A 22,838-nucleotide genomic window follows, 5' to 3' on the forward strand; every position below is an offset into this window, starting at 1 on the left:
TCCTGGTACAAAAATAGAGAGGCTCCAAATAAATCTTAAGAGATTATAACGCGACTATTCCGCATTTTTTTTTTCTGGAGTACTTTCAGGATTTTTTTTCAGAAATTCTTCTAGAGATTTATTTCAGTAATACCTCAAGCAATTTTCTGTAGCAGTCGAATTCCTCCAGAAATTGTTCTGTGAAATCCGTCAACACTTCAAAGCCACAGCCTCCATTTATTCCTATACGGGTTAAGCTGACAATCTTTCCATTGATTTCCTAAAAATGTGTTTCCACTTATTCATTATTTGTCTGGTTATTCTTTCAGGTATTTTCATATGAATTCCATCAAGAATTCAGTTTGCGATCATGCACAACACGGTAAATGGCTGGGCATGGCGTACCATTGCACATTGGGGAATTCCGAACCCAAAGGTGGAAAAAATTGATAAATTTTACAATAGAAAGATAAAAAATAAGTTTTATAGCTCATTTGAAAGGAAATTTTCTCAGGAAACGATTGGTGATGGTTTTATGAATGTGGGGCCACTCTGGGATAAGATATGGTGCCCGTTTTGCCACAATTCCTTGAAAATTTTAGATTTTCATATTGTTTAGAGTAAAATTATTTTATTGTGGAGATTATTTCCCATGAAATCCATCATTTCTAGTCCAATCAACAATGTTTCACAGAGAACGTTATATAAAGTTGGAAATTTAGGGGATTATGGGGCCAAATGTACAATGAAATATTTTTGAAGAGGAATTTTTGTTTTAAATATTTTCAACGTGTTTTTTTATTGAAATAAATTCTAAAATAGTCAAATAATCATGAATATAGCTTGCAGAAATAAGTTGTAGTAAAATTTGTAGAATATGTATGATAATTATGTATGCTCTATGCAACATATTGTGAATAATTTACCTTCTTATATCACAAATTCCAAACATTTCCAAACGATGTGCGATAGTTTGGGTAAACGATATTGATCTAAATGATCGATTGCCGTTAGCCTCATTGATAGGAGATAGTGGGAGCATATAGTTTTTTGGCTATTTTGGCCCCAATTCCCCTAAACACGATTTCTTTCGTACTTTTTCCGAAATCAAATTTATTGTGTACTGAATTGTTTATTCTGTATCTGATACAATATTTAAATCCTAAAACATAGGAGATTTTGGGGATCTTTTACACATAAACAAAAAAATAATCAAATAAAAAAATCTAAAATGAATCCATCAAGAAATCATCAGCCGTTTTTTTTTCTGATTGCAACAAATTACTCAGGATCAGGTTAGTTATTCAATCATTACTGTAGCAATTTCGTGAGAGTCAAATTGCATTTTACAAGAAATTATTCGGGAAATAATTTTGTCTTTTCATGGATATTTGGAATTCAATATTCCAATTGTCATCATACACTACAGAAAAAGTTATCGTAAAAGTGATAAGACAGTTGTTAATAATGCTCAATTCTAGATTTTTCCAAAATCGATCATTCATTTCATTAGTATAATTTATAGTTACTATGTTAGTTATGTTGCCTCTACATTAGCTGTTAACAGATTGCTTGTTGGTTGACATCAATGTTCCTCATGGTGAACCTTACTTTGTTAATATTGTAAACAGTAATTATGGTTACATCTGTTTGACTGATTTTCAAGCATGTTCAAGAGCCTTCTAAAATGCATACCAAGAAGAAATTGAAATTAATTAACTCATTATGCGTGGTAAAGATGGACAAATTATGGGTGAAAATATGAAAAAAATCCACAAGCTCGGCTGGGATTTGAACCCAGGACTCTTGTATGCTAGACGAGAGCTTTACGGGCTTGGTAGCTTAGTTGATAAAGCACTCGTCTAGTATACAAGAGTCCTGGGTTCAAATTCCAGCCGAGCACGTGGATTTTTTTCATAATTTCACCCATGATTTGTCCATCTCTACCACTCGTAATGAGTTAATTAATTTAATAACCATGCGGATTGGATTACCGAACAGCTCAGTATAAGCGTCAATTTATTTTGAATTAAGCATTATTAACTACTACATCTTCAATCAAAATGTGCCATATTGAAATATATGGAAGACTTTGTTTGTTTATGGTCACTTTTTCAGTAGTAGGGTGCAGGCAGAGCTACTTGGGCACTTCCACGCAATTTTATTCTCATGAAGTTCCTTCAAAATGCAATTTTATTGTCATGAAATTTCTTCAGGTATGATTGTGTAACTCATTTAATTCTGAGTGATTTGTTTCAATCAGAAAAAAAAACTGCAGATGATTACTATTGGATCCATTTATGAGTGTTTTTATTTGTTTTTTTTTTTTTTTTTTATTTGTGTGTAAAAGATCCCCATAATCTCCTATGTTTTAGGATTTAAATACTGTATCAACTACTGAATAAACAATTTAGTACATAATAAATTTAATTCGGAGATATCTGTTCAATTAATTATGAAAGAAATCGTTTTTAGGGGAATTGGGGCCAAAATAGCCAAAAAACTATATGCTCCCACTATCTCCTATCAATGAGGCTAACAGCAATCGATCATTTAGATCAATATCGTTTACCCAAACTATCGCACATCGTTTGGAAATGTTTGGAATTTGTGATATAAGAAGGTAAATTATTCACAATATGTTGCATAGAGCATAAATAATGATCATACATATTCTAAAAATGATAATACAACTTATTTCTACAAGCTATATTCATGATTATTAGACTATTTAAAAATTTATTTCAATAAAAAAACACGTTGAAAATATTTAAAACAAAAATTCCTCTTCAGAAATATTGCATTGTACATTTGGCCCCATAATCCCCTAAATTTCCATCTTTTTATAACGTTCTCTGTGGAACATTGTTGAATGGACTTGAAATGATGGATTTCATCGGAAATAATCTCCACAATAAAACAGTTTTACTCAAAACAACATAAAAATCTAAAATTTTCAAGGAATCGGGGCAAAACGGGCACCATAGCTTATCCCAGAGTGGCCCCACGTTCATGAAACCATCACCAATCGATTCCTGAGAAAATTTCATTTCGAATGAGCTATAAAACTTTTTTTTTATCTTTCTATTGTGGAAGTTATCAATTTTTTCCACCTTTGGGTTCGGATTTCCCCAATGTGCATTGGTACCTCGCGTACCTGCATGAATGAAGTAGACCCCTCTGTGCGGTCCTTAGCCTCTTGCCCAGCAACTCCTATCCCTACCTCCTCGTGGTACTGGCCGGGGTATGAGTAACCTTGGGGACGATCGGATAACCAACTCCAGTGGGAACTTTGGTCGTATGCTGGGAAGCGAGGGTTTGCTTTTGCTTCTGCAAACCTGGAGCGTCTGTACTCCATGTTACTAACGGCTCACAACAGCGTTTGTTCCACATGTCAGGGGCGGCTGATCATCGTCCGAGTGCAAGAAAAGGACTCTAAGCTAAACTGCACACTATGGTAACCATACCATCTACCATAGCTGCGGCAACACACACGAGCTGGGAACAGCTTTTGTAGAAGATATGCAGAGGCGCGTGATAGGCCTATTCAAATGACGTCTCAAATCAGCTGATCGGGAAGCACTTTGACATTTTTTTTCTATGAAAATGACAGGCCCGTGTTAGCACCGGTCCTCCACCGATGTAAACAAATGCATAGACGGATCTGTCACATGAAAAGGCCTATTGGGCGGAGTGCGATCAATGAGAGAATGTGCAAGTTGATGCTCAAAGGCCGGTTCTTCAACTTCAGCATAATTAACGTGCACAGCCCTCACTCTGGAAGCACTGATGATGATATAGAGGGATTCCACGGAGGCATGCAAGTCGATTCTGATCGACCATTTCAAAAATATCTGAAACTTTGCACAGTTTTTCAGTTCCATCTGAATCGTCATTTTCCGATATCAAATCTTCAAGTTGAGTCACGACTAACTTTTCAAAAGGGTGTATGTGAAAATGGTTCAAAAATATTCAAAAAGCTGCACAGCAAAAACGGTTCGTTCGATTGTTAGACAACTAAAGAAACAAAGTTAGACAACTAAAAAAGATTCAAAAAAAAAATACACACAGTAAAAAAAATATTTTTTTTGCATTAAAAAACATCATTTTTGTCACAAAAACTCAAATATCTCAAAACCCTATCGGAATACCAACGTAATTTTTTGAAGGAAAACCGTCCATTATATTAGCTATCTACCATAAAAATTTGGTGATAGTAAGCCAATTAACAAAAAAGTTATGACATTTCAAATATTTCACAAATTTGACACTTAGTGAAAAATTATTTTTTTTTCATTGTTAATTTTTTTAGGACCGCAGTTTGTTGCTGAATTTTTTGTTAAGGGTACCACATGAGGTTAACAAGTTGTTTTCATGATATTTTATTTAATTATTATAGCATCTATTAGAAAGTTAGACGCGATCCAGTGTTGTGATCTAAAGTCTTGATAGTGTCATATTTTTTATTGTACGTAACTGAAGAAAAATTCTCTCAATAGTGTTGAAACCTTTTGATAAAAGAAATCTAATATTGAAGACAAAAGCTACAAAAAAAGTTTTCTATACAGGTATACGATTAGTTTACCTGCAAAAAGTTTACCTCGTAGAGAACAAGGCGGGTCTATACCCAGGTGATCTAGTATACGTAAAGCAGGTCGGTTTTCTCAGCGCTGGTTTTCTCCACAAAGTTAAAATCTGATTACACCTGGGTATAGACCCGCCTTGGTAGAGAATAGACTTTGTTAATCATATTTGGGAGAAAGCGAGTAACTTCAACAACATCAAAAACATGATAGGTACATACCATGAACATACTCACGAAAAAGCTAAAAATATACTACCACTATGGTTATAAAAGATTTAATTGTAAAATTTTTCTTCAGTCAAGCAAACGACACCAAACTAGTCAGTAAAAACTTAAAAGTGATTTTGTTTATTGAAATCTAACGAGCAACATGAGTAGTCGCTTTCTCAACTGTTGCAGGCCGTTTGCAGAAAAAAAGTGTTCGAAAGAGCTACGAAATCTCACCGAAAGCACCATAGATAAACTGAAAGCGGCTGGTTATGCTCCAATGTCTACATTGAATACAAATTTACGCATTTGTACGTCCTGCCGTTTAAACGTTGACAAACGGGCAATCTGTACATCATCGGTGGATCAGGTTGCAGGAAGTTCGAAAACAACAACAACTGAGGAATTACTAGATGCACTGACAACAACTGAGGAGTTACCAGAAGTACCAAGTGCAGATAGTCTTGCCACGGTACCATCAGCGACATCTGTTTCAACAAATCAATCAGAAGATGAGTGCATCCAGAAGGTCAACATCGAACGCTTCAACGAAGGGATAGCTGGAATAAAAGTGACTCCGATTAAATGGACGAAGATGGGTTACGTCAATTATCCCGAGATAAAATACCGTGAAATCAACGAAGCTGTACGAAGAAACCTCTTCAAATTAGGACCTGAGGATGTGGAAAATACAGACTACGATGAGGTAATTATGAATATGAAGGAAAGGTTCTCGAATCTAGCCACGACAAGGAAAGAAAAATTATTGATTGCCAAGCTCGTGGTCTATTCAAGACGCCATTGATGAGTTCAAAACCAATAGAAATACAGCAAAAGAGGCAAAACAATTCAAAAATAACTGTCTTGCAACCAAAAATGCTAGGTCGAGTACTTCATTAACAGATGAGACAAAAGAAAAAATAATTCAATATTTTGAAGACGATGAAGTAAGTAGAGCTATGCCTGGCCAAAAAGATTATGTATCTGTAAAAAAAAGATGGAAAGCGTCAAGCAATCCAAAAACGATTAATGATGACTACTTTGAAAGAAGCGTATACACGCTTCAAGGAAATTAACGAAAATATTAAGGTAGGTTTTTCCTCATTTGCAAGCCTTCGTCCAAGGCAATGCAAGCTTCTATCCAATTCAGGAACACATAATGTTTGTGTGTGCACAACACACGAAAATATTAACCTAATCTTACATAGTTTGAAAAGAATCAATTTATCAAAGGATATTAAAATGTTAACTGGTAGTCTTTTGTGTGAAAATACAACATCAAATTGCTATCTACGATCTTGTTCGGATTGTCCAGATTCTTCATCATTGGAAAATACTTTATTCGCTGAGTTTGAAGAAATTTATATTGATCAGTTATCATTTGAGCAATGGGTGACCACGGATAGGTGTGACCTAGAAACTATTGTAAAACCTGTAGATGAGTTTGTGTCATTTTTTTGCTTGAAATTAGAAAGTTTAATTCCTCACGACTTTATTAAAACAGAGCAATCCCGCTTTTCAAAAAATACGAAAAATACATTACAAGATGGTGAATTTTTAGTCATTTGTGATTTTTCTGAAAACTATAGCTTTGTATTGCAAGATGAAGTGCAGTCCCATCACTGGAACGTACAACAAGCTACAATTCATCCATTCGTTATTTATTTCAATGGAAGTACGCAAATTGAACATTTTAGTTTTATTGTAATTTCCAAAGATTTAAGATACGACTCAGTATCTGTAAATTTGTTCATTGCCAAAATGATTAACTTTTTACGCGTTGATAAGGATAAAGAAATCAGAAAGATATATTTCATGTCTGATGGAGCAGCATCGCAGTACAAAAACCGTAAGAATTTTTCGAGCCTATGTCAATTTAAATCAAAGTACGGAATTGATGCAGAATGGCATTTCTTTGCTACGTCACATGGTAAAGGTCCTTGTGATGCTATTGGAGGAACCATAAAGCGCATGGCCACAAGAGCAAGTTTAGCCAAAGAACGTGAGCATCCAATTAAAACTGCAAAAGAACTATTTGATTGGGCGAATCGCAGAAAAGAAGAAGATTTAACAAAATTATCATTTTGTTTTACTACTACTGAAGAGTACGAATTAACGGCATCAGAGCTCAGCGAGCAATATAATAACGCGAAAACGATCCAAGGAATTCAAAAATTTCACTGTTTCAATTCCATTGTCAGAAAATAAAATTAAAGCAAAACTAGGGAAAGTGTACCAGTTATGGCAATAGTGGTTCCCTATTTGGCCATATGTGTTTTCTCGAAAACTTTTACATTTTGAATACTTTTGAATGTGTTAACATCAAGATTCATTTGATATCAAACTACTAAAACACACAGAATGATTAAAAATTTGAAAATAATAAAATTATCACGTATGGCGAAATACGGAACCATTGTGTCCATAACTGGTACACCTACCCTATACTCGAACTGTACTGATAATGATGCAAAAGTGTTTGATATTGTAAAAAAATTGAATAACAATAAATAAATAAATAAGTATTAATAAAATGTTTTCATGATCTCATAACGCATACCCAAATCCAAAACTTTTAAAGTTTATATATAACATTTAGAAACTCATCGATCATACTCTAAAAAAAAATATCCTGGTAAAAAAAAATTATTTTCGTGTAATCTGTTAATTCATTTTAATTTATACATATATACATATACATATAATATTCATACATATACATAATATTTATACATATAATATACATAATACTAATGAATACATGAAAACGACTTGTTTAATTCATGCAAGGCCCTTAACAATAAAATCACCAACAAACTGCGGTTCCCGTAATAATTTACACCGAAAAAAAAATTTTTTTTTTCTACTAAATGTGAAAATTGTGACATGTTTGAAATGTCATAACTTTTTTGTTTATTGGTTTACCATCACCAAATTTTTATGGTAGATAGCTAATATAATGGACCGTTTTTCCTCAAAAAACTACTTTGGTATTCCGATAGGGTTTTGAGATATTTGAGTTTTTGTGACAAAAATGATGTTTTTTAATGCAAAAAAATTTTTTTTTTACTGTGTGTATTTTTTTTGGAATCTTTATTTAGTTGTCTAACTTTGTTTCTTTAGTTGTCTAACAATCGAACGCACCGTTTTTGCTGTGCAGCTTTTTGAATATTTTTGAACCATTTTCACATACACCCTTTTGAAAAGTTAGTCGTGACTCAACTTGAAGATCTGATATCGGAAAATGACGATTTAGATGGAACTGGAAAACTGTGCAAAGTTTCAGCTCAATAGAAAAAAATGAATTAAAAAATTTACCAAATTTTGGTGCTGTTGCTTGGAATCACTCTATAGACGTTTTAACGCGCAGCTCGAACGCGAGTACGACAGCTGCCCAAGCCACGCATCAAAATCATCATAGGAGATCAAAACGCTCAGGTTGACCAGGAAGAGGAATTAAAAGCGATTATTGTAAAGTTCAGCGCCCACCGGATGACGAACGAAAACGGCATACGACTAATCGATTTCGCCACCTCCAAGAATATAGCTATCTGGAGCACCTACTTCCAGCACAGCCTTGCATATCGATATACCTGGAGATCACCACAGCAGACAGTATCACCAATCGACCACGTTCTGATTGATGGATGGAACTTCTCCGACATGATCGGCGTCAGGACCTATCGTGGCGCTAACTTCGATTCTTACTATCTGGTGATGATTAAACTGCTTCCAAAACTCTTCGTCGTTAACATCGTACGGTACCGACGACCACCTCGGTATGACCTAGAGTGGCTTAAGCAACCGGATGTCGCAACTGCGTACGCGCAGCACCTCGAGGCTGTATTACCGGAAGAAGGTGATCTGGATGAAGCCCCTCTTGAAGACTGCTGAAGAAAACTGAAAGCAGCCATCAACAATGCAGCTGAGAGCAACGTCGGGTACGTGGGATGGAGTCGACGGAACGATTGGTTCGACAAGGAATGTAGGCAAATTCTGGAGGAGAAGAATGCAGCGTGGGCGGTCATGCTACAGCAACGGACCCAGAAGAACATGGAACGTTATAGACGGAAACGGCAAGAGCAGACTTTCGGGAGAAAAAACGCTGCCTGGAGGAGATGGAATGCGATGAGATGGAACAACTGTGCCGGTCTCAAGAAACACGTAAGTTCTATCAGAAGCTCAACGCATCCAGCAACGGCTTCGTGCCGCGAGCCGAGATGTGCAGGGATAAGGATGGGAGCATTTTGACGGACGAGCGTGAGGTAATCGGAAGGTGGAAGCAGCACTTAGACGAACACCTGAATGGCGGCTCAGATTACAGGCAATGAAGGACGGGAAAACGGAGGAAATGCCTTCGTCAGTACTGCGGGCGATGGAAACCAACCAGCCCCCACTTTGAGGAAGGTTAAGGATACCATTCACCAGCTCAAGAACAATAAAGCTGCTGGTAAGGATTGTATCGGAGCTGAACTCGTAAAAATGGGCCCGGAGAGGCTGGCCATTTGTCTGCATCGGCTGATAAGCACAATCTGGGAAACCAGAGGAGTGAAAGGAAGGGGTAATATGCCCTATCTACAAGAAAGGCGACAAGTTAGATTGTGAGAACTTTCTAGCGATCACCATTCTAAATGCGGCCTACAAGATATTATCCCAGACTTTTTTCCGTCGTCTATCACAAAGGACCAGATCTTCACTGTACGGCAAATCCTCCAAAAATGCCGTGAATACCAAGGCTCAGCGCATCACATTTTTATCGATTTCAAGGCGGCGTACGATAGTATCAACAGCGTAGAGCTATGGAAAATCATGGACTTTCCCGGGAAGCTCATGAGACTGATAAGAGCGACGACGGAATGTTTTCAAAGTTGTGTGAAGCTTTCAGGCGAACACTCCAGTTCTTTTGGATCCCGCCGGGGACTACAACAAGGTGATGAACTCTCGTGCCTGTGCTTGAAGGTGTTATACAAAGAGCCGGGCTTAACAGCCAGGGTACGATTTTTACGAGATCCAGTCAATTTGTTTGCTTCGCGGATAAGATTGACATTGTCGGCCGAACATTTGAAAAGGTTGCAGACCTGTACACCCGCCTGAGACGCGAGGCAGCAAAAGCGAATGCGACCAAGACAAAGCACATGCTAGCTGGTGAGATCGAGCGCGACAGGGTTCGCTTAGATAGCAGTGTTACGAAAGACGGGGATACGTTCGAGTGGAAGTGGGGCCTACTATTGCCTTCACAAGAAGCTGCGGTCAAAAGAGATTCACACCTTCACCAAACGTACCATGTACAAATCACTCATACGGCCGATCAATCGAGGATGGAGAGATATGGCCGCAAACCGAGTATTGTGACGTGAAGTTGTTGATTCAGTGTTATCTGTATAGATGTTAACTAAATAAATGAAATGAAATGCAGATTGCACTACTAAGATACATTTAAAAAGTAGTCTACCTACGGACGACGTGAGGGATTGAACCCATGACTCCTTTTTAGGAGTTTTTTTTAAACAGATCCAACTCGTCACATTGTAAGATGTTCTCCAAAAAATTTGTTTTATCTTGTATGCATAGTACTTTTAATATCCTTATATGCAGAACATGTTTAGTAAGACTTATTCAAAATATGTATTGTTAGTTCTGTTTTCTCATGAGCTTTTCAGAAAAAAAATCATTTTTTTGAATAAAAGTCACTAATGCGATTATTAGTTTTACATGCCCCACCATATAAATAGTATAGGGTGAGCTTTCAAAACATTATTTATGGCACATAGCAAAGTGTGTGAAACATAAATTATATTTCAAACTACGTGAAAAAAAATGCTTCGTAGTGGCCTTTCCGAAGTCTGGTTTGCAATAAGGTTGATGTAACAATATCCAAATAATGTTTTCAAAACCAATCAAACCGGTCGACAGAAAGGTAATTTTTTAAACTTTCTTGACGTTTGTAAGAACTATAGGGAAAGTGTACCAGTTATGGCCATAGTGGTTCCCTATTTGACCGTACGTGAAATTTCGATAACTTTCACATTTCAAATATTTTAGAATGTTCAAACATCAAGATATATCTTGAATCTTACTACTAGAACCTACAAAACCTTTCAAAATTTAAAGACATTCCAGTAATCCCGTATGGCGAAATAGGGAACCACTATGTCCATAACTGGTACACCTACCCTAAGTGTTATGTCTTGTCTCGCGTCGCGTTTCGTATATGTCATGTTGCTCTTACGTTAGCACAAATTACACAAATTGTTAGTGATAAATATTTTGTAATTTGTTCGTTCTTATTTGTTGTATTTTAAAATTGCTTCCAAAACTGTTGTTGGTACTTTTGAATTCAGTTTCTCTTCAGTTCAATATCTCTCGACTTAACAACCTGGCCACCCTGCCGCTCTGGGAGATGCACTGGAGAAAGCCTCGCGTGCGGGAAGGAACTTTGCGGCCAAATCCTCACTCGGTTGGTGCGGTTCCCGAGAACATAATAATGGTATATGGCAATAAATTGACACCGCATGAGATCATTTTTTGTTCTGCTATTTTCGCCCGAACAAAAGTTCCTTTTTCGCGCCAACGGAAGAATGGAACCCTTCGCAGGACCACAGCCACAGTGGGGGAGAGCGAGATGTACAGTAGTGGACAAAATATTTGCATTTTTTTTTTTTTGATTTTCCATACAAATTGATCAACATTAGAGGGTTAGACCTAGCTTAGTTATGGACCGATTTAGATAAAATTTTCACAGTTTCTCAGACGTAATATGAATTTCGACATAGGTTTTCAAGAAATTTTACTAATCACACTTTCAAAAACAATAACCTAAGTGAAATTTTTGACTTGTATAATAATTGACATGATTAAAAAAAAAATCTAATGGCATCTTCAGCATAGTTGTAGATTTGGACGAGATTTGTTGTATATGATGAAATTCATGTTATGTGTGACTTGATGTGAAAATACTAAAGTTGATCCTTCGGCATGGAAAATTGAAAAAGTTCCAAATGCACCGTCCTACACTGTCCGTAGGAAAAAGTTTTCCGTTCCGAGGCGCTATTATTGGCACGAAATTCCCTCAATGGAAGACACCCAGCACGATACGTATTAGTCTCACTCAAGGGGTGTCGCTCGGGCCGGAGTTGAACAGTGAGCACACATGGAAGCCACACTCTGCCGTTTCATTGTCTCATAAATTATGTTATTTGATAATATGTCTGCCTTTTATTTGACTACTGACTGACTGGCTGGCTGACTGGCTGCCTGTCTGGTTCATGACGGTTGAAGTACGGGGAACGATTTAACGGTTTCCGGTTAATCGGATTAATTAAATTTATTGGGGAGGATGTGTTGCTTGCTTGCGTGCGCCGCCATCACCGGTCGTCGATTCCTTTTAAGGTGTAATACGGTGAAGCAATCTAGCTTAAGGTTCTAATAAAATTGGTCGTCAACACGTTGGAACTGATTTTAGCGGATTATGTTGCGTAGTCGGATTTGGGTGGGAATTAAAGTATGGTAATGTCGAAGAGTTGAGGAAAGACTTCCTTCATTCTCACATATTTGTTTACGGCTGAAGAAAAATCCCGCAGGCCGAAAGCTGCTAAGCTTTAATGCATTAGAAAGAAGCTACGATTGTGTCTGACTTAAAAAATACGAATTTTACAGGGGGATGTTTATTCATATGTTAAAAGATGCGTTTAATTCGACGAAAAATATGACTTCCCCATTTCCAAAGTTCTGCTGATTTGCAAGTCAGCCTTGAAACTACATTTTTATTAGGACTCCAATAACGAGCTCTGGGGTCATTCTGTTTGCCCTTGTCTGATGGTACGGAAGAAGCACATTTGGTTAAGTGTAAGAAGGCTATTCATCATTTCTTGCATGTACCTGCAATTGTCGATCCGGACACTACAATAACAACGTCCAGATATTAAAACGCTAGTAGGGAGAACTTCGAATACGCTATCCATCATATTCAGGAAAGGAGTCACCAATATGATGAATCTGTACGGTACGTAGTTTTTTTTTTCATTAATACGGCAAACTTCTTGTTTTGTATGCGTACAATAAAAGAACCTTTGGTGAAGCTGTTTGGAAAAAAGCGAAGAAGACTCTAACCGACTAATATTATTAGGACAATAAGTGTCCATGTCAAGTCTGACGAACACATTCTAGGTGCCCATCATAGTCATCTCGAAGTTATGGTTCCGATCTTCAGCTTCTTGAAAGACTTCATCAAGAGCCTTAACATAGGTGATCATGTATATCGCTCATGTATATCGCTCAATTCCAGGTATAGCTTGTTGTATTCTTTCGTGCCTCTACTTTCCATCATTTACTCTTCTGAAATCTTTCAAAGGAGTTCTACTAAGCGTTTTTCCGCTTCTTCCTTCCTCCATCTTTTTCTGTTTGTTCTTTATCTTTTATTCGTCTCCTGAATCCTCCAGGCGTCGGCAATGACCCACCAATTCTGATTGGAGAAATTTCTATATTGATGGTAGCCGTGGTCTACAGTTTTTGCAGGGGCTTCGGAAAGAGGATGTGGTCCGCAAGTTCCACTTAGGGGTAACGTTTATACTGCTGGAGCCCTACAATCCCGAAAATCTCTTCTTTATCCGTTAAGTTGACTTGAGTACTGCGATCGATTTAACAATTCCGGTTGGAGTTCGGCTTCCAGTTTATCGGCGCCCGGCAAACTGATGATATTGATGTAACAAAGTTCAGGGCTAAGCCCCCCCCTAGACAAATTTTAGGTAAGTCTCAACGGCTGACAACGCGTCATCGACCCGATGCAGATCCTGTTTGAGGCAAGCTTGATATTACCGAAAGTTTCATGTCGTCAAGCTTATTATTTGCCCAGGTCGATAAAATTGGTATTAGTCTGTGATTCGACTCATTTTTCTCAAAGGCATCTAATTATTGTTACCATATGATCAGCGAACCGATTCTCACCAACTAGGAGATGTGCGCTAAAAGTTAGAAGTTGTAAAAGATTTGTGCCATAAGGTAAGGTGAGACGAGGTTTGAAGTGTTTTTTGATAATTTCATCAGACATTTTTCCAACTTTTAAGCATAGGCTATTCTTTCGATTTGTACTGGTTTCTTTATTATTGGCAATAATTTAGCTCATATTTTGATAGGGAATTTTACCTTTATTTAAATTATTGGCAGTTTTTTTGTAGTTAAACTGATATAACAATTATTTGAATAACACTTGCTTAAATTTATATACGAGATTTCCCCTTCTTCTGATAAAGGCTGTTATTTCAAATTTGAACTTTTTTCATAGTTATTGGAAATAAGCCTCATAATACGTTTATGAAGAGTCTTATTAAAAAGTATTTTTTTAGCATAAGGGTTAACTTAGGTGAGATGACATTCTCCTCCAAAATTAAGATTGCAACATGTGAACTGAGCTCTGCACCATTGATTGTGTATATCAGTGAACCGAACGACTCGGTGAAAACTTACGTCAAATAAGCTCACTATTTCTTCGTCGCGTAAAGAAGAAGTCACATTTTTGGTTGCTAGAAATTAATTAATTTACTAAGTACGATCAGAATGACTGAAGCAACTTGATGTTACAGAAGGACGAATAAATCGTAAACCGTTTAAGTATCTGTCAAAAGCTGACAACAATCGCAATGCTAAACCCTCTGCTGGCAGCTATTACCGCTAGCAAAGAAGTGAATAATTGCTTATATTTAGGATGTTCTTCTTTCAGCATTGACTGTTTCTTGAATTAACACTAAAGGGCTGTATATAATTGATAATTCATCCTTCTTTATGAATAAACTGTTCTTTAGAATTCATTGCAAATTCATGCTAATTGCATTCGGTCAAATGACCCGGAACCTTCTAGAGACATTGCTTAAAGAGGCAGGATCCGTAATCGATTTGAGAATTTTCAAAAGCAGTTTTTTCGTTCAAAATCATGAAATTTCGTATGAAAATATGCTTACTGTATTCTATTCTCCAACCGAAAGACAGTGAACTCATTTTCGTCGAAGAAATTTCAGTTTTGAACAGGAAAACTGCTTTTGAAGTTTCGATGATGACGATGATTACGATGAAGGATCGTTGAACGTTAATACAGCTTCTTAGTTCGCCAATGTTGGATACAATCCTTGTTAGTGAGCTGGTCACCTTCGCCGCATTTTCACGTCTATAACAGACTGGACTCTTCATATTTAGCCGAACGCCCTTGCATGTCCCCAGAATCTTGACGAGTTGAACTGGCTTTGCAGTGGCACCTCCGTTTTGTGATGGTCTTCAACTTAATCTCATGGATCTAGTTAAAGACACTACACGTTAATGCTTCCAGTGGGCTATTTGCCCTTTGAAGGAAGCATCACACTAAACAACGGACTAGCATGCAACGCCCAGTGGCACAGTCAGAAAACATTCCTCTCGAAAAGTTTTCGGCCTGAGGCGGGAATCGAACCCACACTCCTTAGCACGATGCGACTAAATACCTCGGTGACACTAATCGCACGGCTACGAAGCCCACAGTTCTTGACCGTGAAGATTAAATCCTTCACCAGCATGTTCTCCTGCATCTCATTCACTGTTCTACGTCAGAAATAGCCCCTGGGTAGCTGCAACAATAGGATCCCGTCGTACATCTCGTTCCACAAGGATAAACCCAATATGGGACCTTGTGAAAATAGTGCGAACCAAACGGCATTCAGCCAGATGGCATTCGGATAAATGGCGTTCGGCCAAACAGCATTCGGCTAAATGGCGTTCGGCCAAACAGCATTCGGCTGAATGGCCGGACACCGTGACGGTAGTGTGAATGTAATTTGGTCATATTATAGCAAGTTCTAGCTCAGGGGTCATGTACAAATTACGTCACGCTCCAAGGGGGAAGGAGGTAAAGCATTACAAGCCTTACAAAATTTTCGGAGGACTTCAACAAAGACATAGGGGGAGGGGTTCAAAAAAGTTGAAATTTAGCGTGACATACATAATTTGTGTACCATCCCTCATGATCCCAAAAACTTAGAAAACTCGTGTCTTCAGCAAGGTTGTTCAGAAACTTGAAAGCAATTTGAGGCAGCCCTGTTTAGTTAGAAATTTTGCAGCTACGTGGCGTTAGTGTGCATGTGATTTGGTCATATTATAGAAAGCTCTAGCTCATGATCCTACCCTAGTAGCACACATGTTATAATGGAGGCAGAATAACTCTTATATAACCAGATCTGGTCATATGAGAGTTATTCTGCCTCCGTTATAACATGTGTGCTACTCGAGTAGCCACTTAAAAATATCGAAACATGGTGGAATATAATATAATACAATATGAATATGAAAAGAGGTATTTGTTTGTTTCCAAAATATGCAAATATCAAAATTTCCAAATACCAAACAATGTTTCCTCAAATTGTTTTTGAACAACTTTCTAGGTCGGGATCATAAGCTAGAGTATGGAATATGGCCAAATTACATGCATACTAGTGCAACGTAGCGGAACAATTGCGCATCCAAAACCTTACCTAATGAACGCCATGTGACTGCTGAATACCTTTGCTGAAGACCGCAACATTGCAGGAAGTAATGATTTCGAGATACTGCATCATTAATATGATAGTGTTTAGGTGATGTTAAACTTTTCGGGGTGCTGCAATATTCAACTGGGGTGTTGCAATACTAGGTGATGTGATTTCATACTTATGGTAGATAATGTACATGGGTCGAAATTTTGCCCTACTAATTCGTGATTTTGCCTCACTATGAGCCAAAAATTGTTTACAAGCATTTATATTATAAATTATGCACCTCCAAATATCCTTATGATAGAAACGCCCTTACATAAAATAAAACAGAATAGGATTTTATCTTTATTTGGTTCCATTCCATGCAAAGAAAGTTTAACAAAAACTAAAAAATACAATTTTTACGTCAAAACACAAAAAATACTCATAATTTTGTCAAATCTCAATCGATTCTCATGATATTTTCAGTGAAAGTCTCTTACTTCAAAGGCATTCGTACCACCTTGGTATTCATAAGGTTCGTTTCGAATAGATCTAGAAATCCTAAAAAGAAACTCTTTCCTCACTCGAACTTTTGCCATACTTTACTCTATACTAGGAGAAATCCGTAGAATAACACCTGGAAGTATCATACAGTTCTATTGCCAAGAAGAATTTTCGAGGAGTTTTTTGATTGATTTTTTGAAGGAACCTGAAGAGAATTCTCAGAAGGAATTTCAAAAGCAAGGTTGAAAAAACTGTTGATAAACACTCTTAACAATTTGTAGAAGGATTTCTTGTTTGGTGATCTTGAAGACAATTTTGTTAATCCCTCAAAATATTTTGTACTATTTTTTTGGAGAAATCCTCAGTTATTCCACAAAACCCTAAACAAATCATTAACGAACAACAGGATGATATTTAAAACTAACAATTAGAATTTATACGTAAAAGGTATGTAGATCTCCTCCCTGCAGAAATGTCTAAAAAAGTTTTCAAAGCATTCTCTGCCCGAATTCATCATAAGATTTCTTTAAGCGATTACTATCAATGTTGTTCGAAAAAAAATGGTAAAATCAGAAACCCCACGAAAAATCTGTTGAATAACAACTACCAATCCCGGGAACAATTTTCCGTCAGAATCCCAGGAGAGACTCAGTGAAAACTTAAATTTAAATTTACAAATACAACTGATGTACATATCTATGCAAACTACGAAAATCGTTGAAATCTTACTGCGATCGACATTACTTCTGAAAAACAAGAATTTGCTTGGGCCCCCTAGATCCCCCCCAGCAGGCTTGAGAACTGTGATCACAATTTGCCACAGTTCATCGATTCTGCCAGTCAACCAAAACACAAAGCAGAAGCAGCATCAATACCATCAGGTGTTGCGCTGCCAACGGTTCACACACTGCTTGACTGTTTTTGTCTCTCCACTCTGACCGTTTTCGGGCAGCCATCTCGAGGTGAATGATTGGAAAAAATGTAAAATAATTCAATCGCTAATATTTCGCTTGTGTTTTCAACTAATTGGTATCTATTAGCGTTAACAGCAAGAGCACAATCATTCCGTTGCGATACATATAAAAAAGTTCAATTTCATGCTGCCTTTATCGAGCAAAAATGCAAAACCCCGAAAAACGGAAAAATCGTGTCACCACTGTGATCGAGTCATTTCGCATTCGAGTTTGAAAAAACGTTGGGAAGAAGAAGATTACAGTTTTGAAGAGCCGTGACATTTTTTTGTTTTGAACGGTCATGGTTTGCTTCGGATTTTGATGGTCGTGTAGAAAAATGTGAATGTCGAGGTGGTAAATGTTTGCTACAGTACATTTCTCATCCCTGCCCCCCAGAAAAAATCCAAGCTAAGCCAATGGCATTCGTCATTATAGTCCTGATTGTAAATGATTCTAGAATACAATTGTTAAGATCTTATGATTGTCTTGAATAATTATTATTGTAACCCGCCAGCCCGTCGCGCTTCCCGTTCGTAAGTGGATGGCTTTAGCGCCACTCCTAAAAGGAGACCACCCAGCAGTTTGCAGGTTTGCCCGGCCTTAGACCCTTCAAGGGAGGGGTTAATTTTAAAGAACTTGGGAAGAAAGCTGACTGGCTGCGTTAAATTAGCCGTTGTACTTCTCGGTAGAGGCTAAAGGCCATCAGTACCACTGAAGTTCCAAATACAAATTCCTAAAATTCTAAGAAACCTTAATCACTGGAGCGGGGTGTTCTCATCACAGGCCCAGTATGAAAATCACTCCATTCCAAACTGTCTCCAATTTGAGAATGGTTAAAGGTCGATTTCGGGCTGACTTACCCAGTAAAACAAGCTACAAGAAAAGCGAAACGAAAACGAACTACATGAAAATCCCTCACAAGACACTAATTTCTTCAACTGACTACATCAAACAATTTAGATTGGGAACCACTGACACATTTATTGCACACAAAACTTAGCTATAAAAGCTCAGAGCAAAGCTCTAACGAATAACGCATATGGTTTACTATAATATATATTTACAAAATGCTCTTCCCTCTACATGTTTGCCTAGGCCTTCTGTTCCCTTTCCTCTACTCTAGCGTGCGTGTTATCTCCTACTTCATTCTCTTTCTTTCTTACGGCGCTTGCCGTGCACGGGCTCTTCTTCTCGGTGTGTGTGTTTGGTGGCTACGGGTGTGGGTTTCGGGTATTGGCGATAACGTGCTCAATGAATCATTAATAACTTCGAGACGGACACGGGATATCGAATGTGCCGTTCTGTCTCATGCGCATGGACGATACAACAAAAACATGCATGCCTGGTACTTACTCTACCATGGATTTACGAGTTGCGGGTGAATTACGAATGGTGGGGGTGGACTACCGGTGGACACGGAGCTGCATCGGCATCTACTCCGGCCGGTACACGATCGCGGATGCGATCAACGGTCCATTCCGTTAGTCCTCACTGGATCCGCGGACTTACGCGTGAACGCGGCACGTGCGTTCTTCGTCTCCCTCCTTCTTGGCGGTTGAGTTGATCGACGCTGATGAACTTACTGGCGCAGAATGGCGCGGCGCAACCCTCTTCCGGTCACGTGTGCCCCGGGAATCCTCCGAAATCGAACGGTGGGGTCAAGAGCGGGTTTCTGGTGGATGGTGGTGTGCCGGCAATGGCCACTGCTGCCACGAATCCTATCACACAAAAGGATCACAACGCACATGTTTCACTACAAACCCACAATACAGCAAAGTAGCTTCTTACCCGGAATATTGGTTAAAACACACGCACTATTCTCTAATCTAGAAAAACTCCTACTAGTCTTAAGCAGTCGAACTAGCACTACTGGACAGGGAACTAATATTAGTAATCCTACTAAGAACTCTCATGTAGTTAAACTTTACCAAATGAAACACACCACGACGCGATACAGAACTTCAACCACTCTTGCCTCTTCCACAGTTCGAAACGAAGTGGACGATCAAGGCTGGGAATTGTCCTCAGATACCCGCTAAATTGTGACCTTCGGCTTAGAGGTCGCGAAATGGGACGAAGTCCAATTTCGCGAGTGCAAAAATTCTCAAAATTTGGACCCGAAACTTCAATGGCATTGCGACCTCTCTTTCCAACGGCCGCATTAGCACGTTAAGGCAAATTCTCTCCCCAAGTTCGGTAGGAGTGTGCCAAGCCGAACGGGAAAGGTCATTGGATCCTGAAAGGATTTTGGGCAGGTCGATGTCCGCCGAGAGACATCGCAAATATGCGCGCGTTGACAATTTGGGCTGGCTTGGGTTCTTTTCTTAGGCGCGTGTAACTGCTGTAGCGAACTCATTTGTGCAAGCGTATGTCATTAGCAACTCTACAGAAGGGACGATCTAATGCGGTGAATTTATATATGAATAAATGATAAAAACGAATGGACATGCGATAACTATTTAATGGAAAACATTTAACGAATATAATACATAGATAAATATTAAATTAGAAAGCGTACTTGTTACACTATGCATCATCGAGTACCATGTAAAATTGAACTTAATGCAGCGCATTACAGAAATCGATATTATGGCAACACGAGCAACTCACACTGGAATCGTTTTGCTCGACAGGCTTGTGAATCTTAACACATGGTTTTTTCTACGGACTACAACGTAATAGACACTACTCCGTTTACCATCCAGCTGCATGTTTTTCTAAAAAAAAGGCGTGAGATTTTTCTGATCCCACTGAACCTGACACGAAACGGCTCACTCAAGAACACTTTCCAGTTATCACCAGTGCTGCAGAAGCGCCTACGGAGCAAGCTGCGAATGCAATTTCCGTGTTCATGGGCCAAAGTGACAAAAGGTTTTCCCGCTACCCACCGAAGCGCTGTTGTTGGCTGTCAGTCGTAAAACGATTCAAGTATTTCTACGCTCTACCGACTCCTGAGCTCTCCGCACTACTACCTGCGACATAGAGCTCCAGCATTACGTCCCTACTGAGACAGAGCCCTGTCAGCTTAGTGTTTAATGAGTACTTCCATAGTTAGTAACTGAGATCTATCTTTGCCATAATTGTCAATTTTGCATTCGTATACCATAACAGATAAGATAACAGTCAAGAAAATTCCCATAACGGAAGATCTTGAGCCAACCGGGAATCGAATCCAGACACCTTCAGCCGCTGACTTTACCACTACGCTATGGAAGCCCCCCCGCCATACACGGGATGGAAATGCGGTGTTTCACACTTTATCATTTATTTACACGGCTCACTTCATGTGCACATTTAAATTCCTGATTTTCAGAACTGTGTGATGCACACTCTTTTTTCCTTTGTTTCCATACTCACACATCTCTCTTCTTTCGACTCGGCTCAATTCACGAAAAGTGTCGATTTTTCCATTTTATTCATCCATCCCCCCTCAACAATATGGTCTAGCGCTTTCAATTGATTTCCTCTCAACAGCCGGCCAAACCAATCAAGCATCATACCGCTTCCGCAGTCGTGTCGATTCGTTCGCAAAAAAAAAGAAAAGAAAATGGGAAACTCATACGGAAAGGCTCTCCAGGCGATTTGTAACTCCTTCCAAACTTCCGGCCGAGTTTTTTTTCTTATTCATCTCCATCACTTGCGTGGGGGTGGATGGCGAGTCGAATGGAGCACATGAAGTGCGTCGAGAAAAAATTGAAAGAATGTAAAACATCTCAAGTGTATAAAGAAATAAACAACGAACGATTCGGCTATTTGATCGTAGAGCGAGGCGCGGCTTCTTCGAATCCACTGACTAAGGGGTACTGAGAAGTCAATTCAGCCCGGAGACGTTTCCTTCATTGCCACACTACCCACCATCTCGGGGGAGACATTTGGCCGGATCGGCTTACCGAAGAAGATTCGTTCTCCTTTGTTGGGTATCGTCATATTTTACTTCCTTTATGGATTTCTATGCGAATTCCATTCAGTCCTGTCTGGTGCCGTAGCATTAGTAAACAATTTGTAACGAATTGAATTCTTTTGAAGGAGAAGAAAACGGAAATCCATCTACATCGGACAGGTATGTGGCACATAAGCATACATATTGATTCGCTATATTGGACTTGGGGTTTCAATAGGGAAATTGATAGGTACTACTTTCGGCTGAGTGGAAATGAAATCGAAATTGAAACTGGGAAAGCTATTTGTTTTTCTTTCGGGTCGTTTGGTAAAATGATCACGTTGTTGAACAAATTTGAATGTTTGAACTGAATTGGTATTGTTCTGTAGGTTTCGAATGAAAACAGTGTCGTGGATGCTGCCAAGTGAAGGAATATCCTGAATTTGTTTATCTCTGTAATTCAAGATCATTTTACGCCCTCTTTGGGCATCCTTGGATTTCTTACAAAATTAACAGAACGTTTGTCGCCCGTTGATTTCTGTACCGAAATGAACTCCAATTGTTTACTTCCTTCATCAAAACATTTCGTTTCATGAGACACTCATGAGAATTCTTCGGTCTTCCAGTGAGTTTCCATTTTTCATTCCTTCTCCCAACACCATTGTTCGTAAGGAACTCATTCATTTTTTTTCATGTATTTAGTTAACATCTAAACAAATAACAGTGAAACATCATGCCACAATACTCTGTTCGTGACCGCATCTCTTCATCCTCGGTTCTACCCCACGCTCGCCAAATCGATACGCACTTGATCCGCCCACCTAGCTCGCTGCGCTTCACGCCTTCTTGTACCAACCGGATCCGAAGCGAACACCATCTTTGCAGGGTTGCTGTCCGGCATTTCTGCAACATGCCCTGTCCATCGTATCCTTCCAGCTTCGGCCAACTTTTGGATACTGGGTTTGCCGTTGAGTTAAGCGTTTTCTTGCACACCGCCAAAGATTGCCCTAAGCACCCGGTTTTCGAAGACTCCAAGTGTTTGCAGATCCTTGCCGAGCATCGTCCACGTTTCATGCCCGTAGAAAACTACCTGTCTTATGAGCGATTTGTACATGGTACATATGGTGTGGGTGTGAATCTTTTTTGACCGCAGCTACTTGTGGAGGCCATAGTAGACCCGACTTCCACTGATGATGCGTCTCCGTATTTCACGGCTATTCTCAGCCGTCAACAAGGATCCAAGGTAGATGAACTCGTCG

The 22,838-nt window shown here is 38.8% G+C and overlaps 1 protein-coding gene across 1 annotated transcript in view; it reads left to right on the plus strand.

The window, feature by feature from the left end:
- Nucleotides 1–22,838, plus strand: part of LOC5571592 (protein slit) — a 646,439-nt gene that overhangs the window by 101,109 nt on the left and 522,492 nt on the right. The gene's annotated exons all lie outside the window — the stretch shown is intronic.

This window comes from Aedes aegypti, chromosome 3 (genome assembly GCF_002204515.2).
Source record: "Aedes aegypti strain LVP_AGWG chromosome 3, AaegL5.0 Primary Assembly, whole genome shotgun sequence".
In the NCBI taxonomy this organism is placed as follows: Eukaryota; Metazoa; Arthropoda; class Insecta; order Diptera; family Culicidae; genus Aedes; species Aedes aegypti.